Consider the following 15,753-nt stretch of genomic DNA (forward strand, 5'->3'; position numbering starts at 1 on the left):
ACTAAGCGGACCTCTTACGTTCATATTGAAATCATTTAGATAAATGATGAAAAGCATTGGACCCAGCACCAATCCTTGTGGCACACCGCCGGTCACAGACCTCCAGTCTGAAAGGCAACCCTCTTGGGGAATTCAGTGGCAAAAGAAGGTAAGTCTTTCTTTTCTTTTTGCAGGGTGGGGAGTGTTGGGAGAGTGGAGACGGGGCTGGTTTTCAGCAGCCAGCGTCCTGCCCCACATCCACCTCTCCTTTTGTCCCAGATCTAACTCATTACACTCATCACTCTCATTCCACTGCTTTCCAATTGGGAAGTTAGCTTTCTTGCCTACTGGGGAACCTGTTGCTCAGGGAGGTGCTGAGTTGAGACTTTTAAGTTACCATTAATGATCACTTTAAGGGCCTGAATTGCTGGCAAATTGAGAATGACTCCCCAAACCTTCTCGCTCAGCATTTGTTTTATATTCACTCACGAGACGAGGGCATCACTAGCCAGCAATTTTTGCCCAACCTTATTTGCCCAGAGGCCAGTTAAAAGTCAGCCACATCACTGTGGGGCTGGAGTCACACTGTAGGCCAGACCACGTAAGGGTAACTGTTTCCTTCCCTCAAGGAATATTTGTAAACCAGATAAGTTTTTGTAACAATCAAATCATTACACTCTTAATTCCACTATCCACCATGGCAAGATTCAAACCTGGGTCCCCAGTATATTACACGAGTCCAGCGATTATACCAGTAGGCTATTGCCTCCCTGTTTAATGGCAGAGGTGGTGAAAAGGAGGTGAGTTTCTCTCCAGGGAGAACACAGCCCTATATTTCCCTACTTGCCACCTCTCACCATTTCTAGAGGCAAAAAATCACACTCAGTGTTCCAGATCAATCATAGAACCAAGTCAGAGCAGCAACTAATGCTGTTATTTAGGGCTACAGTGGTCCTCAATTGCCGGAGAATTGAAAGGTATTTTCCCTGAGTGTACCAGAATTTTTATCTTATTTCAACCCCTTCCAGGGGTTTGCAGGATGTGGTAATGAGGAAATGAATTGTTTATGCACAAGATATCACAGGTGTGTGAGACAGCTTGAATAGGATCTTAGGTATTTTTCTTTGTTATTTTTCACCCACGTTTGTAGGTTTTAATCAGTTTGCTTTGGCCTCTCAGTCCCACAGAGAGTCTGTTATTTCAGAATTCATGCAGCACCTAAAGGAGATTTTCCAAGGAATAATACATAACAGTCTCACACATTGCAGACTGAGTTAGGGCATGCCTATGCTGTTCCTGCTCTCGGGTCTCGGCTGTAATAAACTCAAACTCTCACCAGCTTGCAGTTCAGCGTCGGTATTTGATGTACAGTTTTACCAAGTCCCTAAAGTTATACTCTAGCTATGGATTGATTGCAACGAATTGCTGCAATTGTCTCTCGTACATGTTGTTGATCTGTTGAACTCTTAAGATAGCATTTCTTTATGCATATCCAAGTTTGACAACTGGCCTTGAACAGGTGCTTTGTGGTGCTGTCAACACATTCTCTTAAAGGCTGACTTTGTCATGTCATGGAGTAGGGGCTGCAGATCTCTGTCTAATAATATGCAGTGAAGATTAAATTCAACAGTTATCCAATCAATAACTTGGGAAAGAAACAAAGTGCATTCTATCTGTGGTAGTACCCTTTTGGTAATTGTTATCAAAGACAGTTAGTACCTGAAAAGAGTTAACTGGTATCAAAAGCCATGGTCCATCCATTAGAATATCAAGGATTGTGCCTAGGAGGAGTTGATTTGTTTCTAAGTACCAGTCACTAAGTTGTTGTTCTAGTCCTAAGTACAATGTATTTAAACCATAATGTGTACGCTCTCTTAAGTCTAGCCTGTGTTCTCGTAAGAGGAGAAAGTGAAGACTGCAGATGCTGGAGATCGGAGTCGAGAGAGTGTGCTGCTGGAAAAAAAACACCAGCTCAGGCAGCATCCGAGGAGCAGGAGAATCGATGTTTCGAGCATAAGTCCTTCCTCAGGAATGTCTGATCTGATGTGCTTTTCCACCACCACACTCTCGACTGTGTTCTCACAAAAGGCTATCATGTAACTCAAAAATGTAATATAACTAGCTGATCGGTGTTATGTAATAAGCATATTCTGTTCTGACCTTTTCTGCAAAAGGCTTTCCGTAGACATCCTTTCCTACATGGTATCCATGTAGGAAGAAAGTGAGAAACATTGGTGACAGTGAAGCTACCCAAAGCATCTCAGATGGTTCCACTGGACATGACCACAACATATATCAATAATCAAGGCAAGTTACTTTAGTCTTTCCAGACCATAGGCCTGCTCTCTCATGAGAGAGAAACAACTGGTGGTGGCTTAATCTGAAGGATACCATACCTTAGACAAGCAGAGAGGTTGAGAAGGAGAGTCCCCCATGGTAACCTCACTCAGTGTCAGGATTGAACCCATACTATTGGCATCACACCACATTGTAAACCAACTGAGCTAAACCAACTCCCAGCGCTAATCTTCAGATCATAAGAAGCAAACAGAAATCAGGCATGGGAGGAAGCTATGATGAGAATCATTGCTTATTCAGAGAGGCTCATTCAGATTGTACAGGTCCTGCTCAGATATGAAGTAAATTTGTCACACTTCACTACTTTTCAACGATGTGTTGTTTGCCATTCCAAAATATCAACTCATTCAACTGGAGTTCCAATGGGTCTACTTGTTCAATGCACAATGACATTTACCCAGGTTTCCATCACCTCTGAAGCTTGAGCACCAAGTTTGAACTGATACCATTAACTACAGCCACTGGTTAAATAACGGCTGTGGTGCAACAAAGTTTTACCCCTTGTACCCCAAAAGGAGTTGACTGCACTTTATTGGAAATTGTTCTATTTTCCAACTAAGTTAAACTGTAAAGTGAATGCGTAAAATTACTCAGTGTATAGCTCTGAGCCTATGTACAGAATAGCTAAATATTTACAAATGCTCTTCAAGTTGCTTTTTTGACTCAGTGATGCCTCAGATACAGCTCATAGACATCTGAAGGAGTCGGGGTGTGATGCTGAGCATTCCAAAGGCGGCCATCAGTTGGCTGATTCCCTGTTTCCTTTCATTAAACAGGATTATGCCCCCGAAGTTACTCTTGCCTGCTTCTTGGATGGATGGAAATAAACAATTAAGCTGCTAGCTTGGAGCAGCAGAACACTGATAACTGAGTGGGTTCCGAGGAGTTGAAAATATAAATTGACCTGGACGTTCTCAACAATCTCTTCAATCCCACAGGCCGAGATCTGACCAGCTCAGTGAAACTTTGCTGGTTTCTCATTAAAAAGCTATAAATGAGTGCGAAAACTTTGTAAAGTTGGAGCATGATCTTGGTCTAGCTGGACGAATGGGGATTTTAGATGAGCCAGATTTCACAAACTAAGTCTGACGTGGTGAACACCACAATGCAACAATCATAGTCTTCTTAATATCTATAGATGCTCAACATTGAAACAAATAAAATAAGTACCACATTGAAGCTTTGCCATATAAGTTAGCCTTTGAGGCCAAGACTGGCCCTCTGATAATACTTAGCCTTAAGTGCACTGATTGGAAACATATGCACTGAAGATCAGATAGATGCTGTCTTTGCATATTATCCGAGTCTCACATGCAGACAATTACAGTTCCATTCTCACTGAGGCACAAGCAATAATGTTTCCAAGATGTGTTACTATATTTAACAGTGTATTCATGGGTTTTCACCCCTCCAGCCCTGTCATATCAATACTATGTCCACAGTGTCTGTTGTATTGTATAAAATGGTTGCATATTTCACATTATGTTCCTTTGCAGCTCAATGCTTGAAAGAAAATCCTGCAAAGATACCACTCCTCAGATCATATAAATTGCATACAAAAGTTTGACTATACTGTAGGTCATCTTTTCTTGTAATCTAATGCCAAAGTAATACACGGTGCACAATGTTGTTTCAGATCCAATGTCACTCTTGTCTATTAACTCTTCAATAGAAAATTTGGAGGCTGGATAGGCTGAGACCTTTTTCAGAGAGAAAGTGAGGACTGCAGATGCTGGAGATCAGAGTCGAGAGTGTGGTACTGGAAAAGCACAGCAGGTCAGGCAACATCCGAGGAGCAGGAGAGTCAACGTTTCGAGCATAAGCCTATTCCTGATGGCGGGCTTATGCCCAAAATGTCGATTTTCCTGCTCCTCGGATGCTGCCTGACCTGCTGTGTTTTTCCAGCACCGCACACGCAACTGGGACCTTTTTCACTGGAGCATAGGAGGTTGAGAGGTGACCTTATAGAGGTTTATAGAATCATGAGGGGTATAGATAAGGTGAATGGCAGGTGCATTTTCCCTAGGGTGGGAGATTTAAAGACTAGGAGGCATAATTTCAAGGTAGGAGGAGAAAGACATGAATGCAATTTTTAATGCTTAGAGTGGTTTGCATGTGAATGAACACCCAACAGGTGTTCAGTCTTGGAGTCCTGGCCCAGCCTTGGAAAACTAGGCCCACTCTCAGTAACAGTACATTGTACAGGTGCAGTTAACTCAGGGGTTTGATCCACTCCTGAAGGAAAGGTCTTCACCCAAACTCCAGGATACAGCAAGTGCTCACCTCCCAGCACACAGATGTTCAATCTTTAGAGACCCAGTCCCAGGGCTGGGCCTCCCCACAGGAGCAGCTTTTCTGGTGAAATGTATGTCTTCACAAGGGCTTAGTCCAAAACACCAATAAAAGTGAAGACAAAAAACAAAGGAAACTAGAGACCAAGGGCTAAGCCCTACCACAAAATTAACATTATCCTTTCCTCAAAAAAAGAAAAAAAGAGTAACAGGCTGTAACCAGCCAGTGGAAACAACAACCCCCTCATGAGAACTGAGTTACACCTGAAACATTGTTAAGCTCCTGATGCACAGCCCTCACTAAAAGGAATGCCAGTTAACAAACTGGCTAAATCATTCAGCCAGTTCAGGAATCAGGTTTCCCCCTCCAAAAAGGAAACAGTAACATACTGACTAACACCAGCTAGCAGAGTCAGTCCCCTAAACTGAGGCAACTTGGAATCTGTTTTTTCCTGTTTATTAAACAAAATTACAAAACAGTTTAAAACCATTTACAGCTGTACACGAGACAGCAATTTTACAAGAGAGGGGAGCAGCAAAGCTAGGCCCCAAACCCTACTGTTCAACCATTTTACTGGGAGAGGAGGACAAACCTCAAATCCCAATTCCACATATGACAGTGACATTTGTACATTAGACAATACTGTTACATACAAAAGTGCAGACAATACAGACCCAGCAAACCCCCCTCCCTCCCACCCTCCGACCACCTTAAGGCAGCCCGCCCCTACCCACCTTCTGGCTCTTGGTCCACCCTGACACCTTTTGACCACCTCTAGGACAGCCTGCCCCAGTACCTTCCTGGGGTGGCAGTGGTCAGGATGGCCTACCCACCTTCCAGCTTCACTAATCACCCTCAGCACCTTTTGACCACCTCTGGGGCAGCCTGGCCTGGTACCTGCCTGGGGTGACAGCACTGAGGACGGCTACCCGCCTTCTGGCTCTCGGTCTGCCCCTACGTACCATTGGGCTCTCACCCATCCCATTGCACCTCCGACCAGTGGGCTATCCTGGCACACCTTGCGGCCACCTCTAGGACAGCCCGTCCCCTTCCCTGGGACGACAGCGTGTAGGGTAGCCCACAAGCCTTCCGGATCTCAGCCCGCCCCTACGCACCTTCTGGCTCGCGGCTGCTCTGACACCTTTCGACCACCTCTAGGACAGCCCGTCCCGATTACCCCTTATCGGGACGACAGTGCTCAGAACAGCCTACCCACCATCTGGCTCACGGGGCGACTGGCATCAGGGTGGCCTACCCACCCTCCTGCTTTTGGGACAGCCTACCAACCTTCAGGTTCACAGGACGGCCTACCCACCCTCCGGCTCTCGGGGTGACAGCTTTCAGGACGACCCATGAGCCTCCCAGCTCACAGCAAGGCCTGCCAGACCCAGGGACACGCAAGACAGTGCAGGTGATAGACCCAGGAAACACCACAATACAGTTACTTACCCAAAAAAAAAAACTCCTTTCTGGTACACAGTCCAAATTTATACAGTCTTCAAGATATGGAATCCATTTCCAGGAAGTGTCCACTCCAGTATACCATGTGCAATGTCAGAATTAGAGGCCGCTCCAAACTACAGAGTCTGTTGTTAAAAACAGTCCACAACCAAGGGCAGAGTCCGCTCCTGGAGGTAGCAAATGCACACCCCACAGCACTCAGGTGTTCAGTCTCAATGGAGTCCTGGTCCAGCCTTGGAGAGCCAGGCCCACTCACAAGAACACAGTACATAGTACAGGTGCAGGTGCAGTTAACTCACAGGGGTTTCGTCCACTCCTCAAGGAAAGGTCTTCTCCAAAACTCCAGGATACAGCAACTGCTCACCTCCCAGCACACACACACACGTGTTCAATCTTCAGAGGCCCAGTCCCAGGGCTAGGCCTCCCCACAGGAACAGCTCCTCTGGTAAAATGTATGTCTTCCACAAGGGCTCAGTCCAAACACCAATAAAAAGTGAAGACACATACAAAAAACAAAGAAAACTACAGTCCAAGGGCTAAGCCCTACCATAAAATTAATATTGTCCTTTTCACAATAAAAAGAGACAAGAGTAACACACAGGCTGTAATCAACCAGTGAAACAACAATACCCTAATGAGAACTGAGTTACACCTGAAACTTTATGTGCATCAGGAGTTTAACAATCAGTCCTGGTCTGCTCCTGGACCTGGCCAAACTGGCCATCAACAGGTCCAGGCAGCGGGCCATGGAGGGGGCCGTTAGGGCCGACTGCCTGCCCCTCTTCCGCGGTTATGTTAGAGCCCGAGTGTCCTTGGAGAAGGAGCACGCGGTGTCCACCAACACCCTGGAGTTGTTCAGGGAGAGGTGGGCGCCGCAGGGAGTGGAGTGCATCATTTCTCCCTCCAATTCTATTTTGATTTAGTCCCTCCCCTCCCCCTCACTGTTTTGATCACACAGCACTGCCCTTTGATGTGAAGGGCAGTGCTTGTCACTGGCCACCCGGGTGTTTTCCTATCTTCCTGGTGGTGGAAATTGAATAAAGATTGGTGCACTTTGTGTCTTTCACTGTGTCTCACACCTGCACACACACACACCATGGGTGCTGGGGATAAAATAAGCACTACCGCACTTAGGCGGTAGTGTGGGGGTTAAATTAAAAAAAAAGAAAAAAAAAAAAAATAGAAGTCAGTCTTACTGCCCTTTGATGAAAGAAAAAAAAAAAAAAAAAAAAACAATCAGTCCTGGTCTGCTCCTGGACCTGGCCAAACTGGCCATCAACAGGTCCAGGCAGCGGGCCATGGAGGGGGCCGTTAGGGCCGACTGCCTGCCCCTCTTCCGCGGTTATGTTAGAGCCCGAGTGTCCTTGGAGAAGGAGCACGCGGTGTCCACCAACACCCTGGAGTTGTTCAGGGAGAGGTGGGCGCCGCAGGGAGTGGAGTGCATCATTTCTCCCTCCAATTCTATTTTGATTTAGTCCCTCCCCTCCCCTTCACTGTTTTGATCACACAGCACTGCCCTTTGATGTGAAGGGCAGTGTTTGTCACTGGCCACTCAGGTGTTTTCCTATCTTCCTGGTGGTGGAAATTGAATAAAGATTGGTGCACTTTGTGTCTTCCACTGTGTCTCACACCTGCACACACACACCATGGGTGCTGGGGGAAAAAATAAGCACTACCGCACTTAGGTGGTAGTGTGGGGGTTAAAAGAACAAAAAAAAAGAAAAAAAAAAGAAAAAAAAGAAAAAAAAAACAATCAGTCCTGGTCTGCTCCTGGGCCTGGCCAAACTGGCCATCAACAGGTCCAGGCAGCGGGCCATGGAGGGGGCCGTTAGGGCCCACTGCCTGCCCCTCTTCCGCGGTTACGTCAGAGCCCGGGTGTCCTTGGAGAAGGAGCACGCGGTGTCGACCAACACCCTGGAGTTGTTCAGGGAGAGGTGGGCGCCGCAGGGAGTGGAGTGCATCATTTCTCCCTCCAATTCTATTTTGATTTAGTCCCTACCCTCCCCTTCACTGTTTTGATCACACAGCACTGCCCTTTGATGTGAAGGGCAGTGTTTGTCACTGGCCACCCGGGTGTTTTCCTATCTTCCTGGTGAATAAAGATTCGTGCACCTTGTGTCTCTCACTGTGTCTCACACCTGCACATACACACACCAGGGGTGCTGGGGAAAAAAATAAGCACTACCGCACTCAGGTGGTAGAGTGGGGGTTAAAAAAAAAAGAAAGAAAAAAAAAGAAGAAGAAAAAAAAATAAATAAACAGGAGATTCACATACACACCATGGGTGCTGGGGATAAAATAAGCACTACCGCACTTAGGTGGTAGTGTGGGGGTTTTAAAGAAAAAAAAATATAAACAGGAAAAAAAAACAATCAGTCCTGGTCTGCTCCTGGGCCTGGCCAAACTGACCATCAACAGGTCCAGGCAGTGGGCCATGGAGGGGGCCGTTAGGGCCGACTGCCTGCCCCTCTTCCGCGGTTACGTCAGAGCCCGGGTGTCCTTGGAGAAGGAGCACGCGGTGTCGACCAACACCCTGGAGTTGTTCAGGGAGAGGTGGGCGCCGCAGGGAGTGGAGTGCATCATTTCTCCCTCCAACTCTATTTTGATTTAGTCCCTACCCTCCCCTTCACTGTTTTGATCACACAGCACTGCCCCTTGATGTGAAGGGCAGTGCTTGTCACTGGCCACCCGGGTGTTTTCCTATCTTCCTGGTGGTGGAAATTGAATAAAGATTGGTGCACTTTGTGTCTTCCACTGTGTCTCACACCTGCACACACACACAAAAAAAAAGAAAAAAAAAAAGAGATCAGTCCTAAAATAAGCACTACCGCACTTAGGTGGTAGTGTGGGGTTAAAAAAGAAAAAAAAAAAGGAGGAATGTCCCTACCCTCCCCTTCACTTAAAAAAAAGAAAAGACTGTAAAAAAAAAACCAATCAGTCCTAAAATAAGCACTACCGCACTTAGGTGGTAGTGTGGAGGTTTTTAAAAAAAAACAGGAATGCTTCAAAAAAAAAGAAAACAATCAGTCCTAAATAATTCAGCCAGTTCAGGAATCAGGTTTTTTTCCCCCTCCAAAAAAAAGCAGAAACCAACTGTAACACCAGCCAGCACAGAGTCAGTCCCCTAAACTGAGGCAACTCAGAATCTTCTGTGTTTTTTTCTTTTTTCCCTTTTTTTTAATAATTTAACCCCCACACTACCACCTAAGTGTGGTAGTGCTTATTTTATCCCCAGCACCCATGGTGTGTGTGTGCAGGTGTGAGACACAGTGAAAGACACAAAGTGCACGAATCTTTATTCAAATTCACTCTTCTGTTTTTTTTTCTTCTTTTCTTTTTTCCTTCTCTTTTCATTTTTTTCTTTTCTTCTATTGTTTTTTTTCAACCCCCACATTACCACCTAAGTGTGGTAGTGCTTATTTTATCCCCAGCACCCATGGTGTGTGTGTGTGCAGGTGTGAGACACAGTGAAAGACACAAAGTGCACGAATTTTTATTCAATTTCCACCACCAGGAAGATAGAAAACACCCGAGTGGCCAGTGACAAACACTGCCCTTCACATCAAAGGGCAGTGCTGTGTGATCAAAACAGTGAGGGGGAGGCTAGGGACTAAATCAAAATAGAGTTGGAGGGAGAAATGATGCACTCCACTCCCTGCGGCACCCACCTCTCCCTGAACAACTCTAGGGTGTTGGTCGACACCGCGTGCTCCTTCTCCAAGGACACCCAGGCTCTAACGTAACTGCGGAAGAGGGGCAGGCAGTGGGCCCTAACGACCCCCTCCACGGCCCACTGCCTGGACCTGTTAACGGCTAGTTTGGCCAGGCCCAGGAGCAGACCCACGAGGAGGTCTTCAGACCTGCCCTCCCTCCTCCGTACCGGGTGCCCAAAGCCACTCTATTTATTTATTTATTTATTTATTTATTTATTTATTTCTTCTTTTTTTTTGTGTGTGTAAGATCTTCTGTTTTTTCTTTTCTTTTTTTTCTTTTTTTTTCCTAAGTGCGGTAGTGCTTATTTTTTTTAAACTCCTGTTTTTTTTTCTTTTTTTTCTGTTCTTCTTTTTTTTCCCTTTCTTTTTTAACCCCCACACTACCACCTAAGTGCGGTAGTGCTTATTTTTTCCCCAGAACCCATAGTGTGTGTGTGCAGGTGTGAGACACAGTGGAAGACACAAAGTGCACGAATCTTTCTTCAATTTCCACCACCAGGAAGATAGGAAAACACCCGGGTGGCCAGTGACAAACACAACCCTTCTCATCAAAGGACAGTGCTGTGTGATCAAAACAGTAAGGGGGAGGGTAGGGACTAAATCAAAATAGAGTTGGAGGGAGAAATGATGCACTCCACTCCCTGCGGCGCACACCTCTCCCTGAACAACTCCAGGGTGTTGGTGGACACCGCGTGCTCTTTCTCCAAGGACACCCAGGCTCTAACGTAACCGCGGAAGAGGGGCAGGCAGTCGGCCCTAACGACCCCCTCCACGGCCTGCTGCCTGGACCTGTTAACGGCCAGTTTGGCCAGGCCCAGGAGCAGACCCACGAGGAGGTCTTCAGACCTGCCCTCCCTCCTCCGTACCGGGTGCCCAAAGCCACTCTATTTATTTCTTTCTTTCTTTTTTTTGTGTGTGTAAGATGTTCTGTTTTTCTTTTTTTTTAAACCCCCACACTACCACCTAAGTGTGGTAGTGCTTATTTTATCCCCAGCACCCATGGTGTGTGTGTGCAGGTGTGAGACACAGTGAAGGACACAAAGTGCACGAATCTTTATTCGAATTCCACCAGCAGGAAGATAGGAAAACACCCGGGTGGCCAGTGACAAACACTGCCCTTCACATCAAAGGACAGTGCTGTGTGATCAAAACAGTGAAGGGGAGGGTAGGGACTAAATCAAAATAGAGTTGGAGGGAGAAATGATGCACTCCACTCCCTGCGGCGCCCACCTCTCCCTGAACAACTCCAGGGTGTTGGTCGACACCACGTGCTCTTTATCCAAGGACACCCGGGCTCTAACGTAACCGCGGAAGAGGGGCAGGCAGTCGGCCCTAACGACCCCCTCCACGGCCCGCTGCCTGGACCTGTTAACAGCCAGTTTGGCCAGGCCCAGGAGCAGACCCACGAGGAGGTCTTCAGACCTGCCCTCCCTCCTCCGTACCAGGTGCCCAAAGCCACTCTATTTATTTATTTATTTATTTATTTATTCTTTTTTTTGTGTGTGTAAGATGTTCTGTTTTTTTTTAACCCCCACACTACCACCTAAGTGCGGTAGTGCTTATTTTATCCCCAGAACCCATGGTGTGTGTGTGCAGGTGTGAGACACAGTGAAAGACAAAGTGCACGAATCTTTATTCAATTTCCACCACCAGGAAGATAGGAAAACACCCGGGTGGCCAGTGACAAACACTGCCCTTAACTTTTGGTTTTTTTTTCCCTTTAACCCCCACACTACCACCTAACTGCGGTAGTGCTTATTTTTTTTTCCCCAGCACCCATGGTGTGTGTGTGCAGGTGTGAGACACAGTGAAAGACACAAAGTGTACGAATCTTTATTTAATTTCCACCACCAGGAAGATAGGAAAACACCCGGGTGGCCAGTGACAAACACTGCCCTTCACAGCAAGGGACAGTGCTGTGTGATCAAAACAGTGAGGGGGAGGGTAGGGACTAAATCAAAATAGAGTTGGAGGGAGAAATGATGCACTCCACTCCCTGCGGCGCCCACCTCTCCCTGAACAACTCCCAGGGTGTTGGTCGACACCGCGTGCTCCTTCTCCAAGGACACCCGGGCTCTAACATAACCGCGGAAGAGGGGCAGGCAGTCGGCCCTAACGACCCCCTCCACGGCCCGCTGCCTGGACCTGTTGATGGCCAGTTTGGCCAGGCCCAGGAGCAGACCCACGAGGAGGTCTTCAGACCTGCCCTCCCTCCTCCGTACCGGGTGCCCAAAGCCACTCTATTTATTCATTTATTTATTTATTTATTTATTTTGTGTGTGTAAGATGTTCTGTTTTTCTCTGTCAGCCAGGGCTCCCTGATTGGACCAGGTTAACAGCCCCAATCAGGGCACTTATATTCTATGAAATCCACCTGGCTGACCTCGTTGCAGTCACTACAAAATTCAACCACAGTTTGGCAATGACAATAGGATAACATATTGATTTGTAACATAAATGATTCTTTTTCACTTCTGCTTTGCTGCTTAAAGATTTCTTCTCAGAGTTCAGTTTGAAGGTTAAGAGTCACTAATCGGGGATTGTGGACTTTTGTTGTTAGTTAATCATTTGGGAGGGGGAGTCTCACAATCAGGACTGACTTTACAGGAGAAGACATGCTGTCAGAATGAAGTAAAACTCCAGCATCTGCATTCCTCACTTTCACCAAGGTGATTCTCACCATTGTGGCCCACTTTATAGACAGAGTCACACTATCCGATGGATAATCTTATCAGGATCCATCTCAGAAAAAGTGGTTCACCATCAGAGAGTCATAGAAACAGAGTCACAGCATGGAAACAGACCCTTTAGTCCAACTCATCCATGTCAATCAGATATCCTAAATTAATCTACTAGGAGAAAGTGAGGACTGCAGATGCTGGAGATCAGAGCTGAAAATGTGTTGCTGGAAAAGCTCAGCAGGTCAGGCAGCATCCGAGGAGCAGGAGAATCGATGTTTCGGGCATAAGCCCTTCTTCAGGGCTCATGCCCGAAACGTCGATTCTCCTGCTCCTTGGATGCAGCGCTTCCTGCTGCGCTTTTCCAGCAACACATTTTCAGCTCTAAATTAATCTACTCCCATTTGGCAGCCCTTATCCCTCTAAACCCTTCCTATTCATATACCCATCCACATGCCTTTTAAATATTGTAATTGTAGCAGCCTCCACCACATTATCTGGCAGCTCATTCCATACATGCACCACCCTCTGTGTGAAAAAGTTGCCCCTAGATCCTTTTCATATCATTCCCCTCTTGCTCTAAACCTATGCCCTCTAGTTCAGGACTCCCCCACCCCAGAGATAAGAGGTTGTCTATTTACCCTATCCATGCCCCTCATGATTTTATAAACCTCTATAAGGTCACCCCTCAGCCTCCAACGCTCCAGGGAAAACAACCCCAGCCTATTCAGCCTTTCCATATAGCCAAATTTTCCAACCCTGGCAACATCATTATAAATCTTTTCTGAACCCATTCAAGTTTCACAACATCTTTCCGATAGGAAGGACACCAGAATTGCATGCAATATTCCAAAAGTGGCCTAACCAATGTCCTGTACAGCTGCAACATGATCTCCCAACGCCTGTACTCAATACTCTGATCAATAAAGGAAAGCATACCAAACGCCTTCTTCACTATCCTACTTACCTGTGACTGCCCTTTCAAGGAGCTATGAACCTGCACACCAAGGTCTTTTTTGTTCAGCAACACTGCCTAGGACCTTACCATTAAGTGTCTCTGTCCTGCTAAGATTTGCTTTCCAAAAATGCAGCACCTCACATTTATCTAAATTAAACTCCATCTGCTACTCCTCGGCCCATTTGAACATTCTCAAATTCCCGTTAGGGCATCTTAGAGCTGAGGTTTCCTCACTGGGAACCATTTTGGAGAGGAAGTCCCACAATTATCATCATAGATCATAGAATCCTTAATATGCAGAAAGAGGCCCTTTGGCCCCTTCAGTCTGCAGCATGAGGTCTGCATTGATTCCACAGTCTTCATCCATGGATTGTATCCAGCAGAGATGGCAAGAGCAATGGGGACACCATCATTGTGACCCTGCCAGGACACTCTGGAATGGATAGAATTTCCAGAGGTCCTCAGCTCCTAACAAGAATCCCATGTTAAAGAATCCTTTAGCAGCAGGTACCCAAGTGTTCCTGTTTGACGGGCCAATATCTCAGGAATAGTCAGATGCAGTCTGCTAAGCAGCCACGTTTGGGAACAGCAAATTTGCAGAAACTCTTGGCTCTGATTCAGCCAACTTCTCATGACAGCCTCGTGAATTCATCTCAATATAAGGTGCCATGTCAACGTAAGTTGAAAGTTGCTCCTTTCAACCAGATCCCCTCTCGTGGGCTCAGATAATTTCCACAAGATTTACCACTTGAGCTAAAATGTAAGTGTTTGCAGACAGAAGGTTCTGATAATTATCAGCATTCAATCGACTATAAGTAGATTGCCTTATCATACTGAAATGTGAGGACCCTTATCCCTCCTTAAGATTGCTTTATGCAATTTTTATAAATATATAACTAGTGGCCCAACACAATCCATAGCAACTGTGCATTTCCACATCATGGCTGTAGCTGAGGAAGCAATAATGTGTGAAGCAGCATGTGTGATGGCCCTGGGCTTGTCTGTGTGATAAGAGACAGATTTAAGGTAACAATAAGAATAAATGTTTGCTTGAGAAACATCTGATATGGAGGAACCAGTGTTGGACTGGGGTGGACAAAGTTAAAATTCACACAACACCAGGTTTAAGTCCAAAAGGGTAATTTGGATGCATTAGCTCCAAATGCTAGTGCTTCCAAATAAATCTGTTGGACTACAACTTGGTGTTGTGTGATTTTTAACTTTGGGAAGGATCAACTCCTTAAAGTGTTGCAGATATTTGAAACTTCATGCAACCCAAACCTGTTCTCCATTACATTTCCTCCCCTAGAATAATGACTTAAAAGGAAAACACATGCAATTTGAGTGCCTGTTTGGAAGTGTTAAGTCAATGTTGACGATGTCTATACAGATTATTTCTTGTTGCCAAGCTCATTGTGTTATTGTTAAACATTTTGGTTGCTGAGCTATTGATGCCAAAATGTGTCATCGTTTGATATTGTTGATTTGATTTCCCGCAACATCAGAATACCAGAAATCATAACTGGCTTTACAAATGTGCATTTAAATCTGATCAGTCACTTCATCCTTTAACATGCGAAAAAGAAACCGTGAAATGTGGTTGGCGGATGTAATTCATCTCTTACCGTGGGAGTGTCCAACATGTGTTTCTGGGATCCGCCAAAACAACCTTGGAAGTTAAACAAACTCACCCTTATTTGTGCTTCTAGCCGCTGGTTCTAATGTTACTGACCTGGTTGGAAGTAAGCTGAGAATTTATACACAGCTTTTCACAACCCAGAGCAGTGTCAGAGCACTTTGCACTCAATGAAGCAAGCTCCCACAAATCCATTGATTTTCGAAGTTGATTGAAGGCTAAATATTGGCCAGGACTTCAGGAATGACTTCCCTGCATTGTGCTGCTCCCTCTCTGCTGAATAAATCCCAAATCTATGTAACTTCAAGAATGTTAAAGGGAACATGGATTTTAATTTGGTTAAAGCTGAGGAGAAGTGCTGTGAGGAAGTTCAGGGGAAGCAATTGCAGACCTTACGACCTGCGATTTTCAGCCTGTTGTGAGTGCTGCTCTCAGAAAGCCCAGTTGTATTATCACGCCGTGGTGGCTGGAGGTTGGCATTGCTGCCTCGCAGTGCCAGGGACCCGAGTTTGATTCCACCCTCTGGTGACTCTCTGTGTGGGGTTTGTGCAGTCTCTTTGTGTCTGTGTGGGTTTCTTCCTGCAGTTTGAAGATGTGCAGGTTGGGTGGATTAGCCAAGGGAAAGGCAGGGTTAAGGGATGGGATGGATCGAGGTCTGATGTTCTTCAGAGGGTTGGT

This window comes from Chiloscyllium plagiosum, unplaced genomic scaffold (assembly GCF_037043375.1).
Source record: "Chiloscyllium plagiosum isolate Xiang-an unplaced genomic scaffold, Cpla_swu_hap1 HiC_scaffold_14, whole genome shotgun sequence".
In the NCBI taxonomy this organism is placed as follows: domain Eukaryota; kingdom Metazoa; phylum Chordata; class Chondrichthyes; order Orectolobiformes; family Hemiscylliidae; genus Chiloscyllium; species Chiloscyllium plagiosum.